We start from the raw sequence: 20399 nt of genomic DNA, 5'->3' as shown, positions 1-20399 counted from the left end.
TTCCTTAAGCATTTTTGGCCCTAACATTAATTTGTCTTCTGGTCCACCATAGCTTGAGGGTGTGCGACACCTCCGCCCATACAAAACTTCAAAGGGGATGATTTGTAATGAAGCATGCTAGTTGTTATTGTATGCAAACTCGACCAAGTGCAAATACTCCTCCCACTTAGTTGGTTGTTGCATTACATATGCCATTAACATGTCTTCCACAACCTGGTTTACCCGTTCTATTTGTTCGTCGATCTGGGGTTGATACGCTACACTGAAATTCAAGTGTGTCCCTAATTTTGCAAATAATGTTTTCCAAAAGACCGATGTGAATTTCACATCATGGTCCAAAATTATTTTCCTTGGCAGCCGATGCAATCTAAATATGTTTTGCATAAAAATATGGGCAATTTATACAGCTCTGTAGGTGGATTACACAGGTATAAAATGCGTTTCTTTGCTCAATTTATCTACCACCACCATCATAGAATAGTTATTCTTCCTTGTCTTAGGAAACCCTATTATAAATTCCATAGAAATGGTTTCCCACTTCCATTCCGGAATGGGTAATGGTTGCAATAACTCCGCCAGGTGTTGATGTTCTACCTTAATTTGTTGGCACTCCAAACACCGTGCCAAATACTTAACCACATTCTTCTTCATACCTAGACAGTAGTATTCTTTAAGAAGTACATTGATCATTTTCTGAACACCGCGTGCCCAGCATAATGACTTCTATGAAATTCATCCAAAATCAGACTCTTAATGCTATTTTGATTAGGCACATATAGCCTTTCCTTGTAATACAACATTCTAGCAGCATCCACAATATAATCCTGCTAGTTTTCTTTAGTCGTGGGATGTTGTACTTGCTCTTTTATTTTTGATATACCATATCTTTCTCTGCTGCCCTTTGAATCATCTCTGCAAAGGGGATTTTCCATTCGCTAGAAGAAATCTCATATAAACATTGTAATTTGTGACTTAAAGCGTCTGTCACCCAGTTCTCTTTTCCTTTTAAATGCTTGATCTCGAAATCAAAACCACTTAGACAATCCACCCACCATGCTTGCCTAGCATTTAAGGTGGGCTACCTAAAATAATTAGTTATACTGTGGTGGTCTGTCAATAGTAAAAATTTCCTTCCCATAAGGTAATGTTGCCACATTTTCTAGGTGTGAATGATGGCTGCCAATTCTAAATCTTAAGAAAACTATTTATGTTCATGTTCTTTCAGTTTCCTAGACTCGTAAGCGATTACCTTCCCTTTTTGCATCAACACGCCTTCTACACCTTCTTTTCTTACATCAGTACATACCACATAATCTTTGTTAGGATCAGCTATGCTTATAATGGTTGTGGGGGTGATGAGATGCTTAAGCTGCTCAAAACGTTTTTGACATTCCGGGGTCCATTTGAAAGCTCTTCCTTTTTTACTAAGGAAGTGATAGGATCCACGACCCTTGAGAATCCTTCTACAAATAGTCTATAATAGCTAGCTAATCCCATGAATGATCTGATGTCCACCACATCCTTAGGTACTGGCCACTCCATTATTGTCCTTATCTTTTCGGGATCCACCACAATCCCTTCCTTTGTGATTATATGCCCCAAATATTGGATTTCTTCCTTAAATAAGTCGTGCTTGCTAAACTTGGCATATAACCAGTGTTCTTGGAGGGTTTGAAGCACCAATCTGAGGTGCTTCTTATGCTCTTCCATAGTTCAGGAATATATCAATATATCATCAATAAAAATCAGCACGAATTTATACAAATATTGATGAAATATGTTGTTCATTAAGCACATAAAAGTTGTGGGGGCGTTAGTTAACCCGAAGGGTAGCACCACAAACTCATAATGTCCATACCTTGTTCTAAAGGTTTTTTTAGCTATGTCTTCTTCCTTAATCCTAATTTGGTGATACCCTAATCGCAAATCGATCTTGAAAAATACTGTTGCACCTTTCACTTCATCGAAAAGTTCATCAATCTGGGGTACAGGATACTTATTTTTTATTGTCAATTTATTCAACTGATGATAATATATACACATGCGAAGGGTCCCATCCTTTTTCTTAACGAACAATACCGGAGCTCCCTAGGGTGACACACTGGGGTGAATGTAATTCCTGTAACTGCATTTGCAATTTTGTCAACTCAGGTGTGCTCATTCTGTAAGGTGTTCGAGATACTGAGGCTACCCCTGGAATTAATTCGATAGTAAATTATATGTCCCTTTTAGGTGACAGCCTCGAGAATCTCTTCCGGAAACACATCAGCAAATTCTTGAATCAACAGAATGTTTTCCAATAGGGCCGCTTTATTTTTTGATTCAACATAACCCACCTGGATGGCATAAATCTAACATCACCTTCTAATTCATTTCGCTAGCTGAGAGGTGGTTATTGGCCGAATATGCACTGGTCGCTTAATCCCCTGCATCTCTTATCTTGCTCCAAGCTCATCTTTGTAATAGATAGTCTTTGTTTTACAGTTGACTATGGACCAGTGTTTTTCTAACTAGTCCATACCAGTTAAGACATCATATGAGAAAAGAGGAAGCACATTTAAATATGCCTTCACAGGCTGTCCCACTATATTTAAGGGTAAGTTGTTGACCTTGGCAATTACTCGTCTTTTTGCCCCTGTAGCCAACTGTACTAACCATGGGTTTCTAAATTTAACAAGTTGCAATTTAAATGATCCACAATCTTGGGACTAATATAACTTAATATGGCTCCACCGTCAATTAAAATAGTTACAGTAAGGTCTAAAATTTTACCTTTAAATTCCACCATGGTCGGCTGGTACTCCGCCTAATGATCTTCTCGGGCTGTATGAATTCTTGTTAGACTACGTCCTACATCACCGACTGTAGATGCTTCATGGATTTTGGAAACCTGTTCGGTTCCTTTTTGCTGCGGGTAGTTTTTAATGTAATGAGGCCCACCGCAGCCCCAACATTGCATTGGAGGTCTTGCTCTCCCTTCACTATCCATTTTTCCTGGCTACTCGCTGATTTTGGACTCATTAGCAAGCTTTGATCTAAGTGAATTCTTCTGTAAATTTCTGTTGTTATGTCCCTTGGCAAAACTCTTATTACCACTACCCCAATTCCCTTTATTATTTACAGTCATTTTACTACTTCCCTTATCATTCCATTTCTAACCCGGGATTTCTCACTTTTGTTTACTTTGCTGGTAACAAATCCTGACTTTACGTATTACTTCATCCATGGTCTTTGGATTTTCAAACTCGATTCTTTCCCTCATGCTCAAAGGTAAACTACTCACGAACCTCTGTACTTTTGCCTTTTTGTCTCGAATATAAGCCACGTAACGTAGTAATGAAGTAAAGCAAGTTATGAATTCATCCATAGTTTGTTGTCCCAACCATAAGTCATGGAATTCCCTAGGCTTCTCATCATAGAAACGCTATGTCAAGTATCTTTCCTTAAAGTACCTCTGAAATTTTTCCCAAGTAATATTTTATTCACTTACTCCTCTTACAATTTTAAGTTCTTCGCACCATAGGGTGGCTTTTCCCTACACTTAGCAAATGGCCAACCAGGATTTGAGGTTGTGGTCAAATTCATATAGCTGGAAATATTTATTCATATTAATCAACCATGCCTCAGCGGCTTCCTCCAATTCCCCATCAAAGTCTGGTGGTTTGATCTTATGAAATTCTCCTTGCAAATCTATCCATTGCCTTTTTGGGGTGTGCTGGTCGAAAGCATTATCAGATCATTCCTCTCATTCCTCCTCCCTTCCCTTTGTCTCCTCGGGTCTTGTATGGTGATTTTTCTCCTTAGAATCCCTTTGCTTCTCAGCGCTGGGATTCAATGGCTACTAATTTTTCTTGTTAGATAGGCTCTTTATAATCCTTTCCTACTCCAGAGTTAACCTTGAATTTTCTTCTCGCAATTAGGCCATTTCATTTTTCAACTCCTGCACAGTCTCAAGTATTGCGAGATTCATATTGTGAGCCTCTTCTCCAGGTTGTACCCATAATTCAAGGTTATTTTCAAGACCTGTTACAGGGCCCTAACCCTCCGTAAACTCACGTGAGACACTATCTTCCCTCTTCATTTAGCAGTCTTTTGTTTTCATGTACTTAACGTGAGGAAAAGTGACAGAAGGATGATTAACGCTTTAACTATTTTTTTTTTAAACATAACTCATAAAATTGAACTCGAAATAAAATGATTTTACTTTTATCTATCTCTGCTTTCTCTTCTTTTTTTTATTATAAATATATATTTCCGAGAGGCCACAGTTTTTGAAACTTGGCTCTGATACCAATTGTAATGACTCCAGACCCGGGTAATTTTTTTTTGTGGCATTAACCTTATCGGAATTACGTGATTCATTTACATCACTAAATACATGCATGGAAAACCTTAATATTACACCTTTTCACACATTTGTATGCGGCACTAGATTTTTATTTTTCCAATGTAAAAGTTATAAAGTTCATTTATCTCGCCACTTGGGTAACATGCATGTGTTGTCCACGTGGCATGAGAACATATGGTAATGTTCCATCCTCACATGGCTTGGCTACGGGTGTCATTAACATCCTCCACCCATTTTGTATGTGGCCGGCAGAATGAACAGGTCCCATCGCCACTTGGTAATCCCGCTTCAATCTACGATGGGATCACTCCTCACTATCCAATGGTGGTAGAAGTTTCGCAGTTTCCAAACTATACTACCGAGTTCCAGGATGTTGGAGTTCATTTGAATAGGCAACTCCTTGCGGAGCCTACTCTAGTTAGCTTTATCCATTGCAGCTCTAAGAGCGGACTTATGAGTCCTTGGCTCCGATGCTCGTGAGTTTGGGTCTGTAATTTTCTGTAGGTAAGCGATTATTGCAGAGATAACGTTCTGGCACAACCCTTGTTTATTGTGTGAACTCTTGACTCGTTCATGGCTTCCACTGTTTGCAGTTTTGGTTTTGTATCTCATATTTTCTTGCAGCCGCCGAAATGGGCTGGTCTTACACATGGTGGCTCAACCCCTCTCAGGTAAACCCTTTGTCTAAATGTAATTCTTTTCCTCCTACTATGCTGTCGAGTTTTATGTTCACACCACTAAGTCTTGTCTTGCGTTTTTCTTGGCTGTTTTCATACAGGTTGGATGTCGATTCCTTACCCAAGGAAACCCTTGTTGTGCATGGTCAAGGGTTCCAGGTATGAATATTTCCTCCGGCAAAGGCCCTCAAATGAAGAGTTTTCATTTATATTTTGGAGTCAGCTAATGGTATTCCCTTCAGGCTTGTACCCTGTTGAGATTTGGGTTGGAGGACATGAGCTCCGAGTTCTGTATTTATATGTATAACTATGTCTTTTTTGTGTTAATGGGATTTGGGCATCCAACCATAATCCTTATTACATGGCTCAGCCCTTGTGGTGTTTTTTTTTTTTATGTATACATATTCTCTCTGCTGTGCGTAGTTATGCCACGACATGATCTCTCTATTTGATGTCTTGAAATGTAAAACTGTGAATGTTCGGTGTGATCAATTCATGATAACAGTCATCTTATTTAATGTAATTTATTGGATTGTTCATGCACGCTTTTATTGACACTATGTATATTTGTGATGGATAAGATGTGTAGTCTCTTCCATGGATCTTTAGTCCGGCCAACTCTTGACTATGTAATGTAATTTATTCACCATTTATATAATGCACGGTCTTTTATTGGGTACACTATGTATTTGGTATTTGGTTTGGACCTGCTCACTGTCGCATGCATTCTAATGGAAAACGTTTGTGACCCTTCCCTCGGGTTCAACCTTAAATCTTTTTGGATAGCCTTGATGCTCTATTTGATTCTTTACTCATTTTGTTTTTTTTAAATACGACATTAGAGGGTTGCAATGCTGGAAGTTTATGGTCTGGAACCACTTGATGGTTACAGTCTTGCCTATTCTAGGCTCAAACCCTCGTCTTAGACTACCAACCCACGGCACTACAGCTCTGTCAATGACTACAATGCACGGTAGGCTCTATCCCCATTTTGTTAATGTTAAGGGAGGTAGGCTAGGCGGCATACTCTCTTACTTTATTTCTAGAAATTGTTTCTAGTCTTGAAATGTGGCAAATGCCGTCCAGTATTAGCGTGTGAATGATTCTTAAACAAGAATAGCTTTCTAGACTCACAGGTTTGTCTGTATCGTGCACAGTTTTCCTACAACATTTCTTTACTACTATAGTTTATTATTTCATACAGTCTTATTTCATTTGCTTCTTATTGCATGGTATTGTTTCTAAACATCTCTATACTCTCCTTGATCATAGAGTTATTCTGCATATTCCCTACACTTGTTCATAACACAACTTTGGCTAATGTAAGTCTCCTTTTCCAATCTAAAATAGATAAAGAAAAAGAGAGTTATTGTTGTAATTCTATACTGACATAAACGGTCAACCTTAGCCACTCATCCCTACTATTCACCTTTCATAGTCTAATGATCCTAAATATGTATAGAATCATCTATAATTGAATGTAATCTGATGAGAGTGGCTCACAGAAAATAAATCTTTCAGTTCAATACAAATATTAATGCAATCTTGGTTAATACTTCATACATAGGTTTTTCGTCCAATAAGTAATTCCAAGAAATAAGTCACCTCTGCTCTCTGCAGCTAGCCATCCACCTGCCTGACCATGAGATTTTCTTTCGAGACCAAATCTACCCCCTGGCTCACTCAAAGACAATAAGTATTTGACAAGTTTCTTGCCCTCTACACCCTGTACCCTTACCATCTAAGCACTTACCCTTTCTTTCACTGTCTGTCCTCTACAACACAATTTTTCCCCTTTTCCTCCCTTTCCACCCACCCACCATAGGGGGGTAGTTAGGGTTTGCAACTGTTTTTTTTAAAACATAACTTCCCTCCTCAGAAGTTACATGATATCCTCATGATTAGGAAATCATTTCTCCTTTTTTATTCACTAATAATAAAACTTCAATTTATATAGCAGATAATAACCATCATCCATCACTTTTCTGTTTAACTATGGTAAATAAAATATTTACAATATTCTGGGGTATTACACTACTTCACATGTTTTAAAGGTTTTAACCATATAAGTTTTGGACATACTTACATATCACCCTTTTACTTAGAGAATGACCTAAACTAGAAAAATAAAATAAAAAAACAACTTTAACTTCCCTTTTGATGTCCATATGAAATATAATAATCTTATATCAACTTTATTGAGGAATAAAATTCCATATATATATATATATATATATATATATATATATATATATATATTCACTTTAAGAATTCTAGTACATGGGTTAAATAAACATTTTAAAAAAATTTCACTACATGTATTGAATAAGGTTTTGAAATATGCAAGTTAAGAAATATATTTCAATGTCAATTTGATGCTTGATGCGTATATATAGAGAAAGAAAACTTATTTTAACATTGATCATAATAACATTTCAATTCAAGAAATATAATAATATTTCAATGTAGTCTGGCTTATTGAAGAAATAACTTTTCATAAGATACAATTTCAATAATTTCTTATAAGACTTAATTTAAAGCAAGAATGCATTTTTGTTAGGGAAAAATATATTTTTGAATGCATAGATAGATTCAACAAAGTGAAAAAAATCTTTTAATCTATAAGTTAGATTACCTTCATATGTAATTCATTTAATTTTTACTATAAAATTAATACATAACATTTGAAATTTAAGTAAAATATTTAAATGTATATATATATATATAATTTACATTGTGTTCTTTCTTATGTAACATTTGATAATTTTGAAATTGATCAAAAATATATTCTAATTGAAAGCAAGTTGATGAAATTGATTAATTCATTTAATTTTTAATATGAAATTAATCTTTAACCTTCAAAATATTTAAATGTATATATATTATAAATCATGAGACTGCGGAGATTCCAAACTGTTTTGCTTTTGGCCTATCGAATTCTGATGAGATGAGAGGGATAAACCGTAAATGTAAGGTTTAGCATAATATTGTGCAACCAGAATTAATGACATAACTATTAAAAAGAAGATTGGTACCAACCACAAGGAGGAACACGAACTGAAAAATGGATGCTCTAGAGCTGCTTCTGGTCTTGGTCTTTTCTTAGGATCCCACGATAACAAAGAATTAATGAGATCAATGGCCTCGCGACTTGCACTCGGTATAAGACTGGACAACTGTTTGGTAGAATTAACTTTCATAAATTCTTTGGGAAGGGCGTATTTCCTATCGTTAGCAAGCTTTACTCCATGAGCCCAAGATTTGTTATGAGGAGTACCAATGAGAGAGCAAATCTTATACCACTGACGTCCCACGCAAGAGCTTCGAAATAGTTGGCAGCCGGTGAAGAGTTCCACCATGATAGCACCCATCGCCCACATATCGATGGCAAAGTCATAGTGAGTTGAGCCAAGGAGGAGTTCCGGTGCTCGATAGGGACGTGTCACAACATACGGTTCTTGTGGCCTCCCTGATTCATGTAGCTTCATTCTTGTGGCCTCCCCGAAATCAGAAATTTTAATCACCTTTCCACTCACCAATATATTCTGTGGCTTCAGATCGCGGTGACAATATCCTTGATTGTGCACGCGCGCCAGCCCTCGCAAAATCTGAAAGCAAATGCTGCGCACCTCATCCTCTGAGAAAGAACGGTCTCTACCTCTTTTGACGATGAGCTTTGACAAATCGCAGTCCATAAGGTCAAATACCAGAAACACTCTGTTGTCATGCCATATAACCCGCTGCAGCGCAATTATGTTTTGGTGCCGCAATTTTAGTAAGCATTCCACCTCTGCAAGATTCCAGATATCTTTTTCTTTATAAAACTTTTCATTCAATATTTTGATGGCACAAAATTTGCCTGTTTTCGTATCCATCGCCTTCCAAACGGTTCCATAAGTACCCGCCCCCAATTTCTCAAGGATATTAAAACAATAATTTTCTCCACTGATACAACGATACTGTGGAGTCTCAGTCTTGCGAAACATCATCGCTCCTCTTAATTGGAGAGTTGTAACCAGCAAACTTCACTTAAATACGCGGATATCCGAATTAACTATTGAATCAATTCAGCGCAGACAGTTCGTTCGTGTGGTGAATCAATCCAGACAGTCCTTGTATATATGAACGAACTATTGCAAGTAACATATAAGTTTTTTGTGTGGTTTTGTACTTAAACATATATATATTTTTATACATGTTCTTGCGGGTGAAGTATATCACACACACAATGAACCGACATTAATCTCTTATTTAAAAAATAATAATTGTATGTCTTACAAACAATAAATTGACATAAATCTCTCATCTAACACCCAAAAAAATTCATATACCAAATTGCCAATAATTTTAATATATATAATATTGATAAATTATTTTTTACTTAAAATTTTAAAATAATTGAATTATTAAATCAATAGAAAATATTTCAATGTAGTTAAATCTATATAAAGATAAAAAAAAATCAGGTTATGTGTATGAAAAGAAAAAAAAGGTTGTCTCGAAGTTTATTAGACATTTTTAATATACATGAGTGAGTGAATTAGTGGGTGTTTTAATATACATGAGTGAGTGAAATAGTGGGTGAATGAAGGAGTTAATGCGGTTTTGTTGCTAAAGCTTTTAGATTCTAAGGTGCAAAAAAAAAAAGGAACAAACATTTCTAGGGTGACCGTATTTTGAGGGGTGTCACACTTTCCAATCTAGCATTCTATAGCAGATTTGAGCTGAGACATGGAGCATATGATGGACTATGAATATATGAGTGGTGATGGAAGCCCCATTTTTAGAAATTGTAAGGAGCTTATATCTTCGTGGCAAGCTAGGAAGCAGGTTGTAGAAGGAACTACCCTCTAATGAGCATTTCCCATAGGTTCACCTTCAGTGGAGGGTTAGCGAGACGACACACAATTAGAATGGAATTCTTTACATACAAATGTTAGTAATGGTAAACAAGCGCTCATATCACCCACCCACAATAGGGTGGTGTCACTACTCTAGGGTTTTGAGGAAAGACCACGATTACTACATCTTTCTCTCTATCTTTAATTCCTAGCAAAAAAACCTTTGATCCCCAACATGTTTGGTTACGGAGGTTTTTCCTAAGATAAAATTTCCCAACCCATATTTGGACATTATAACATACAGGGAAGGAAAAACTAGTTACTTACAAGATTTATTTTGGTTGTTACTAAATCTCCCTAAACAAGCACTCTCATGGCCAATTGTGACAAAGTGTTTTAACCCTATTTTAGGTAACACTTCAACTCTTCTCTAGAACCCTTTCACTCCATCCCAAGAGAGTGGGGGAGTCAATGCTCAACAAGGAAAGAATGAAGGCCATATAAGTGAGGGTTCACAGAGTCATTTAGAGGAATGAAGTCAAGGCGCAAAGAGAGATCACGACAAGGTCATTAAAAGGAAGACACTTCATACCAAATTCAACCTTAGTGTGGGAGTGGATGTGTAGATGTAGGAAGTGGCTATTATAGAAGACAAAAAAATTCTTCGCAAAAATTGTGACTGAAGGTTCAACATAAAAATGCTAGAGGACTAGGTAGGAGCATAGGTAAGTCTAACGGTTGCAAACCCTCGTGAAGAACCCCTAGTCATATCTTGGGGTATATGGAGTATCACCTCAACCCCTATTATATTTAAATTATGGACACCCCTCTTTGATGCACGTCCGGAAAGGTTGGATGTAACACTAGTTGTGGTGCAACTCTCTCATTCGTCACCAAAGTTATGGAAGGAGGAGATTTTCACATATGTGGCAAATAGTTTGAGGTTTTTGTGAATGTATGCTACTCCCTTCTCTAGACCAAATGTAAGTAAATGGCAACAATTTTAGTAAATATCGACTTAAGGGAGGGTATATCGGAAGCCCTAGATATGGGGCGTCTTCATGGTGGACTTCAATCTCTCAATTATAAAGGGGTTACATTCAAATCTTGCAAATGTCATCAATATGGACACACTCTCAAGTTTTGTAAGTTGTTGTTTAATAAGAAAAATAATAAGTCCCAAAAGAATCAAATGTTGAAGGAAAATCCTAAGGCATCCACTTATAGTGCTAAACTCAACTCTGTCAATAACGAGATATCTTAGGAAACCCTAGACTTTCCCATCATTGACCCTTTGATCCTTCTTCAATCACTCGAGGAACATATGGAGCAAATCACTTGGACCCTTGGAGTACGTGATTCAAATTATTCAACACCTATTGGAGTTCTCAGAACCTCCTCTCCTAGTATGTTAATTTCTGAGCAACCTCTCTCCTCTATTATTCATTATTTTTCTATATTGGGTCATGAGTGGGTGTCTGTTTTCGAGAAGAACTTTCTTTTGTTTACTTACTCAATGGTCAAGTCCCTATCCTTACCCAATTTATCATGATCCCTCTGTGAGGGTCCTCTCGAGTCTTCCTCTCCCTCGATTCAAAAATCTTGCATTCTCTTAGAAGCACCGTCATCCAACAATTTAATCATCAACAACCTAACAAACAGTAACCTCTATAATTTATCTTGGAAGCAGTTAAGAGGTCTCAAAAATATTGAGCCCTTCTCCATTACCAGAAGGGTCAGGGTTAAAATTCTAATATTCTCAAATCTAAATAATGGGATCAATTTGATATGGTTCCTAGTAGACAACAATTTATAGAGAGGGTGATTAGGTTAATGGATAGGATAGTTGGGGTGGACTAATGAAGTTCCTCTCTTTTAAATACAAAGGATTGGAAACTTCCTCCAATAAAATTTCCTTAAAGCTCCTAGTTTCAATATAAAATTTTGATATCAATATGTTCCAAGAAAGATTGGGGAGTTGGTGATGATGTAGGTATACTTCTTGAGACAGTATTTTGTTCTTGGTGGTTTGTAGCTATTGATGCACAGGGGCATCTCGGAGGACTAGCGATAGGGTAGCATTTTCAGCACATTAAAGCTATGAATTTATAGAGTATGAAATTTGGTCTTGGTTTGAAGTTTAATTCTTTGCAATTAGACCTCTCCCTTACCAACCTAGAAAAAATTGTGATATAAGACAATTCTAGGGTGATCTATTTTCAAATATACTTCATCTATAAGGAAATCCTAATCATAAGGGCACGCTTAAATTTTTTCTTAGCTATTCAGAGTCTTTGGGACCCACAGTAGCCTCAGATGCTCTGCCAAGTTATTTTATTCATGATTTGGCTAAAAAACACTAATTAATATCGAGCCTATGAAGATTAACCCAACTTGGAGAAATCGTTGAGTTGGGTCTCAAAAAGTTGTGAAAAACATAAAGCATATTATGTTACCTAAGCATCTATTGGATAGATGTAGGGTAAGAATCATATCCTTACGCTACGCTTATGGAAATCAAAGGAGGAAACAAAATACTGTCAAACCCTTTCAAAATGAACTCATCCTCATTACTACACAGGGAGTTTTTAAATTTGTTGAAGAAAAATTAGAATACTTTTGATCAAAGGGCTAGTACATCAGAGTTAAGAAGTTTAAATTGAACCTAAGATATTTAAAATCTCGTATAAAGCCCTCGGAAAATAAAAAATGAGAAAATGAGGTAATGGAGCTGGTTAAGGCAAAGAAGTAGTTGAGGGCTTTATCTAAGATAGGAGAGGAAGGTTTCTCCAATCAATCGAAAAAAGAAGGGATATTTTGGCTTCCACTAATACAAGAATATTGCAGAGTCACAATCTTGTAATACGTCTCTCCTCTTAGATGGAGAGTTGTAATAGAAAACTTTAACACACCAATAGTATAATTAACACTTAAATGAATTTAGTGGTTATATATATATATATATATATATATATATATATATATACAAGTTATTTTATTCTACATAAAATATATCCCACAGAAACAATGTACTCACATCAATATCTCATCCAAAAAAGAAACAAGTGTATAGCCCACAAACAATGAATCGACATAAATCTCTCATTTAATCCTTAATAATCCTTAGTTAAAAATTTAAAATAATTTAAGTGTTTTAAAACTATTAAATTTGTAGGTTTTAATCCCGTACAGAAATTATCTGCATGCGAATTCTAAGAACAAAAAATAAACAATGTAAGAGCATGACATATAAAACACATATACATAAAGATTCTCACCTGGATCACAAAACTGGGACTACTAGCTTGATTTTTCATTATGTTCCTTTCAATATTACAATACATATTTATACATGTCGAAGCATCCAATACCATGGACTCAAAACCATCACGTGCAAAACCATGTGTGAAAAGCATGAAAAAAACCATAGGTAGGTCTACCCAACCTAATATAGGGTCCAAAACAGATTTCCCTAAGGTACTCCCTCAGACCCTGTAGAGGGGGGCTAACCGCCCCCCTCAAACCCCCGATATAGTGGGGGCTATCATCCCCTGTGACCCCCCCACTGCGCAAATGACGCAACGAAGGGGGGGCTCTTCCCCCCCCCCCCTCTAACCTCCCCATTAACTAGGGTAGCTAGTCGCGGAAACAATATAACACAACCCACCATTCTCCCACTTATTTTTTTCCTTCCATATGGGCCACATGAGAGCTTAATCATTTATCCAGCCTTGAAACGCCCATTATTTCTCTACACCAAGAGAACTTCTCAGATCTCACATATTTTCTTAATTCATCTGCAGCGTTCTTCAAAGTGTCCACCTTTACCAGCAACACCTTTTTTCCTTCTATCATATCGCTCACAAAGTGATATTGCACATCAATGTGTTTTTTCTTTGAATGGAAAGCAGGGTTCTTTGCTAAGAAAACTACAATTTGGCTGTTACAGTCTATCCTTATAGCTCCTTATACTAACCCCATACTTGAACACAATCTCTGCAACCAAACTACTTTCTTTCTTACATGAGCTTCTGCCATGTATTCTACCTTTGTAGTTGATAGTGCCACTACAGATTGTTTCTTACTCATCCAAATGACTGCACCTCCAAATATGTTAAACACATGCCCACTTGTAGAACTTCTCTGATCCATATCTTCAGCCCACTCTGCATCAACAAAGCCATGAATATCCAACACTCTATCCAATCCAAGTCTTCCTTGTGTTGGGTTGTGTTATATTCTTTCCACGTAGTTATTAGGGGGTTTGAAGGGCACCCGTAACCCCACTTTATGGGGTCCCACCATTTTGGTTTTGAACCATATGTTAGGTTGGGTGGACCCACCTATGGTTTTGTGCATGATTTTCGCACATGTTTTTTGGACGCGATGGTTTTCGGTCCATGGTATTGGACGCGATGGTTTTCGGTCCATTGTATTGGATGCTTCGGCATGTATAAATATGTATTGTAACATTGAAAGGAACATAGTGAAAAATCAAGCTAGTAGTCCCGGTTTTGGGATCCAGGGAAAAATCTCTGTGCATATGTGTTTTATGGGTTATGCTCGCGCATTGTTTATTTTCTTTGTTTAAGAATTCGTATGCAGGTAATTTCTGTCCAGAGTTAAAACCTACATTTGGTATCAGAGCTGTTTTGGCTTCAAGGGGACACCTTTGTTGCTGAGGGGTTTCGCTCGGGCCTATGGTAGACCCTGTTCAGTGTGTTATAGACATTTTTGTGCCTTACAGCATAGAGCATGAAATGTCAATAATCTAAGGGATCCAAAGTCGCTAAACATGTTGTTCTTACCCTTAGAGGAACAAGGTCAACAAACCACAGCACTGCAAATCAGTTCTCCACTGAAAAACACTCAAAAACAGGTCAATTTTGGATCGAAGCAACTGCTCCACTAAGCATCTGCGCTGAATGTCAAGAGCTCTATGGTGTACCTGCGCTGCATTGCAAGTGCAACAAAGGCTACCTGCGCTAGGCGTACTTTGACATGTGGAGGAATCTTTTTCTCAGTGTGCCAGTGCCCAGGAAGCTTCCAAAAAGGCACTTGATCAAAAGATTCGCCTAATGGTGAGTTAAGAGCTTCTAAAACTCCAAGTGGAAGACAAAAACTCCGAGTGAAGAACTGAAAAACAACTGGAGTTGAAGAGGACAACAAGTCACACATCAAGCTGACTTATCTTCACTCCAAAACTCTATATAAGGATCTCATCCCATGGGATCTGGAGGGCGGAATTTAGTGCGAAGAATTGCTGTTGGTTTACAGTTGTGAGCATTGGGTGATTGCTTGAGGGAGGTGAAGAAGAGATTTCTCTCCGTCGGGAAGGTGATGCTGGATTGGACCTTTCATGGTTGTATCACTGCCTGAACCTTACTTCCATATACTAATAAAGCATTTGAGGTTCTTCTATTCGCATGTGTTTCAATGGTGTATTGTCTTACTTGCGTCTTTGATTTATGCTAATCCTTGAATCGATTATGAATGCATGCTTCTTGTAGTTTCCTTTTCTTGTCTTATTTGCAGGATCTCGTGTAGCTGGGCCTGTGAAAAGACTTGGAGCTGGGAGCAAGCGGCAAACAAAGGAGATTGGATCGACCATTTGCGCAAGACATCGGTAAGTGGATCTCTCCCTTTTATCTCTTGCATGTCATAAAGAAGAAACTTTAGAGAGCTTTGCTTTCAGCTGTTGCTAAGGAACTGTCACCCTTAGAGTGGGTTAGGGTCATTCCGAGTTGGATACTTTCCCCCACAACAGACTGGTGACTCCGCTGGGGACCGTGTCTTGTTGGTAGCTTGTGTTTCTTGCTATTCATTTCTTAAACAAAGGAGTACCGAATCGAACTCCATTCAAGTCCTTCGAATGCAAAGTAGAGGGCAGCTACTCTAGCCCAGTGCTGGGCATGTTTATGATTTGAAGAGATGATCCACAAGGACTATTTTTTGCTCTTTGTGATAGTGTTCATCTTCCTTTAATCATCCTCTAGTGTATACTTGACTGATAGCCTCTGATTTGGCCAAAAACTATTGATTTTTGAGCAAACTGTGACCCAGAATCTGAGAGAGACGAGAGTTGTCTCTTCAGTGCAGCTGCAAAAAAGGCTACCTGCACTGCAACGCAGGTCCCGAAGGGGCTACCTGCGCTGCATGTCAGATTGACAGTGCAGCACCTGCACTGAACCAGTTTTGCCTTGTGCAACTGGGATTCCCCACTGTCTGTTGCCCAGTTTTCAGTATTGTTTTTGCAGCCTGTTGTCAACCTGCATACCCAGCTGAAACCACTTCTCTTTGCCTTCATTCCGCCTCAGTTGTATGAAGAAACCATGATTGTTCCTATTGTATTTCTTGCTGTCATTCACAGTTTCCCATAGCGAAAGTGAACTAGTCTTGCTATGACCTCTTGGATCTAGACCTATGAGAAAGTGTCGTTGTGATTCTAAAAGCTAGTTTATTGTTGTTCATAGCTGCTTGAGCATTTGCTTTCGTTATATGGTTCGAATTTCAGTATTTCTTGTGTTGAAACGAGTGAATCTTAATGTGTTCTTTTGATTATTGGACAAAAACTTGTTTGCTTTCGCTTGAAATTGAATTCGAAATTATACAACAGCTTTCTTTTTGTAATACATCAACATTAAGGAAGAAGAAAATAAATACTTGCATTATGCATGTGCATTTTGACAGCTTGCATGTCGATTTAGGAAAAGTGCATCAGTGTGTGCTCTATGATCTGTTTGAAAGGATGATGTCTTTCTTTTCCTTCAGTAGTTAAGGTTTTCATAAGTTGAAAGAATTGAAAAAGCTTGCTTATCATTCTTAGACTGCATTTAGGAGTTGTATCATACATCACGTGGTGATCCATAAAGGCAAACTACTAAGCAAGATCAACCTAAAAAGAACTGAATTTATCTAACAACGCTTTGAAACATAACGAAACACAGTAGAGGTCTAGGTAGAGACGTGAACCGGCGTCTTTAAACATAGTGACTGTCGATCTCTACGAAGGTGGGTGATTCCTCCTAAGGGACGATAGCACTAAAACGGACTTGCGCCCCCCGCGTACCGTCGCATATATTGGGGGACCCCTATAGGGACAAAGCCTTTATCCATAGGAAGCCATGTCGGCCGCCCTACTGATCGCGATGCAGTGAACACAACATTCACAAAGATCGACCACTCGTACCGTAAAACGTATTCTGTGGTTTCGCGAAAGGTTTGGCACATCCTCTGCCTAGAACTCCAGAGTAGTTTCTTTTGGCCTTTTTCAAACTCTATAACTAAAAAAGTCCATCCGAGCATTTGTCACTTCGAGCTCGTTAATACATCGAAGGAGACTAGAGTCATCTTTAGCTTTTTCTCGACTCTTAAAAAGTGAAAAAGAAAGTTGTGTCTAAAAGCGTCGTCATATAAAATTCATTCTAAACGGAACATAATCACCCCTTATTCCTACGTTGATCTTCAGGTTGAGAACATGGAATGCACCAACCAAGGGATTCCACATGATGGGACCCCTAGCCCTTTCTCCTCTTGGGGAGAAGTTGGTGCGCCCCACATGGCCACATTGTCGCTTCCAGGACTGACAATCGGCCTGCCAGTTTGGCTATTCTCAACCGCTACAGTTCAGACCACCACGGTTCCTGAACAGTCGAGTCAACAGTTAGACCAGTCTAGAGCTACCCTCCAGCCTTCCACTTCTTATGGATCTTCCTCTAATCCTTCCTCTTCGAAGGGTCGAGCCGCCGAAAGCAAAGCTCCCGTAGAGAAGAAGAAGGATTCCGATCCTTCCTCTTCGAAGGGTCGAGCCGCCGACAACAGAGCTCCCATAGAGAAGAAGAAGGAAAAGAAGAAGAAAGAAAAGAAGCAGAAGGAGCCAAAGGCGCCTGGGGGCAAGCAAAAGGTATCTAACGAAAATCCACACACAGCACGGACCGGGCCTAAATCGCCATGTGTCATATGTAGAGGAGACCACTTCCACAGTGAATGTCCCAGTATTCCCCGGATACTAAGGGACTGGTCCCCTCGTTTGCACAATCCGGGAGCGTCAACCTCTGACAACCAGGTTGAATGCTTACCGTCGACCAGCGAAAGTGAAGGTCCCAGACAACGAAAGGGAATGAGATTCCCCTGCGAACTATGTGAAGGCAATCACACCCTTCGTCGTTGTCCCTTTTTAGACGAAGCAAAGAGAGTTTTGGAAGATCAACCGATTGCACTGTTGCTACTTCCTCCTGGATAACAAAAACTCGCGCCAAGTCCTTCGTTGGTCGAAAATACAGCTGCCCCGCTCATAGGACCAGCTGAAGTGTCAGTCGCTGAAAGTGAACCTACTGAATCCGGACCGGACGAAAGTCCAAAGGTCGAAACGGCAGTTGACCCGGTTCTCCCTTCAGAAGTTTCATCTTCAAATACCACAGTCACTGAGGATTCATCTTCAGTTGACACCCCTACCGAAGAGAGTAAGGATGACACCGTCCAGATTCTTTTCATCAACACCGATTCTGATGAACATCAGGGAAATGCGCCCACTCCTTTATCGCAGGAAGGAGCGTCGTCAGGATCATACCTGGCTGTATATTCGGTCCCACCACCAAGCAACCTGGTTGTGTCCTTTGATTGGAACCAACTAGGCAGACCCCGGTTACCAGCCAGTATACCATTTAGAATTATAGTCCAAATATACAAAATGGTGATGGCTGGAACTATCATTGATGAAGGGGCATCTGTGAGTATCCTGTCCTCTATTGCTTGGAAAGCACTGGGTTGCCCGGCGCTTTTGCCCGAGACAAGGAATCTCTCGGGTTTTGACAAAGGAACCAGTCGACCATTAGGGATTCTACCTAATGTGCCTATTACACTGAAAGGGAAGGCTGTCAAGATGAATTTGATGGTCGTCTAAGGACCCTTGGATTATAACCTACTCCTTGGACGAGACTACATATATTGCATGGAAGCAATAGTCTCCTCGCTCTTTCGAATAATGTGTTTTCCATACGAAGGAAGGATGGTCAAGCTCGTAGACCAACTTTCACTTCCGGGATCACGCATCGCAAGTAGTCACATACCTATCCTCAATGGTCTTTTCGATCAAGAAAGGTCTCTACCTCCGGTTCTTCTTCCTGATGAGTGCGAGTAATTTAGGAAAGGAAGGCCGGAACCGAGGGGGCATGCATCCTGGTCTGCTCTGGAGGCAGAAGAAACCTTGGGTGTAAAGTAGAATTTCCGCGGGAGAATATGACTAGTCTGTACCCCCTCCCCTCCTTCTTCTTCGTAAAACAGAAGAGTCGGCACGAGCTCTCATGCGGAAGAAGGGGCAGTTAGGAATGGGGTTGTTCTGGGAAAAGATTCTTTTGTTAAAGTTAAGTGTGTGGCGGAGCGTCGTCATTCACCTTTGTCTAGAAAAGTGGGCTCTGCCAAAGAAGGGGATCCGTTTGCGGCAGCAAGTAGTAACCATCTTTGGGTAAAAGGCAAGCCTCACCCATTAAAACAAATGTTTTAGAGGATAAGTAGGGGCAGCCTCCAAAGAAAGGGATTCAATTGCTGCAACAAATTGTAACCATCTTTGTGTAACCTAATAATAGACATCGCCGAAGAAAGTTTCTGTTTGAAAGGATTAGCAGAACAATCTTTGGGTAACATGAAAGAGGTAAGCCTCACCTGTTGAAAACAAAGGTTTTTAACGGAAAAGTAGGGGCAACCTTGAAATTAGACTTACACCTGGGGGCATGCAAACCTCTTGGAATGCAAGCTCGGGCGGCCTCTTAGTTTTAGGTAGGACTAACCCCGCTAACCCGTAGGATAGGCCGATACCCAGTTTGCATAAAGAGAGGATATGGAGCAATACATAGGGAGATGAAGCTCTTTAAAAAATAGCGATCTTCCATGAGACCTTACTACTTTATGACTGGTAAAAAACGAGCATTTTTGGAAAAGTTCATGCTCGTTAAAAAATAAACGCAAAAACGAGCAGTTTTGGCAAAGGTCATGCTCGTTAAAAAATAAACGCAAGATCCGAGCATTTTTAATGCGGAAATTCATGCTCGTTAAAAAATAAACATAATCTAGTGAGCAGGCTTCCCCCAGAGTTCAAGCTCATCCAGAAAAAATGAACCGGTAAATAACCATTTGAGACCATAAATTCATCAGCCATAAAAGCCTTGGTCGTGTTTGTGCACCGTCACCTCCACTTTTCATTTGGCCGATCATTCACATCCACTTGATTGTTTACCTATTTTGAGGAATAGCTGCGAAGAGTGATCCCACCTAGCCATCCTTGTAATACTGCCGTGATTGGAAAATTCCAACCTGTACTTGGAATCTGCTGCTACCCCTGTTTATCACTCGTTCCTCAAAATACGAGTCTTCTTTGAGCTCTTTTCACTGACTCATAAAAAATGAAAAGTTTGCCGAGTTTTGGCCTTCCAGCTCGATAAAAGGACCGGAAGAGCTATCCCTCCTCTAGATTTCAATCTTTTTGGACCTGAGGGATTATTGCACAAAAAGATCGAGCGCTTGTCTAGTTCGGCTCGA

At 39.1% G+C, this 20399-nt stretch overlaps 1 pseudogene; it reads right to left on the bottom strand.

The window, feature by feature from the left end:
* Window positions 1–7907: 7907 nt before the first annotated feature.
* Window positions 7908–9014, bottom strand: LOC149138827 (cyclin-dependent kinase F-4 pseudogene; annotated as a pseudogene).
* Between the last annotated feature and the right edge of the window lie 11385 nt (window positions 9015–20399).

This window comes from Pinus tabuliformis, chromosome X, assembly GCF_031772625.1.
Source record: "Pinus tabuliformis cultivar Carrire ecotype Pingquan chromosome X, CPIR1, whole genome shotgun sequence".
Taxonomy (NCBI): Eukaryota; Viridiplantae; Streptophyta; class Pinopsida; order Pinales; family Pinaceae; genus Pinus; species Pinus tabuliformis.
The sequence above is the reverse complement of the archived record's forward strand: the minus strand, read 5'-3'. Positions and strand labels throughout refer to the sequence as shown.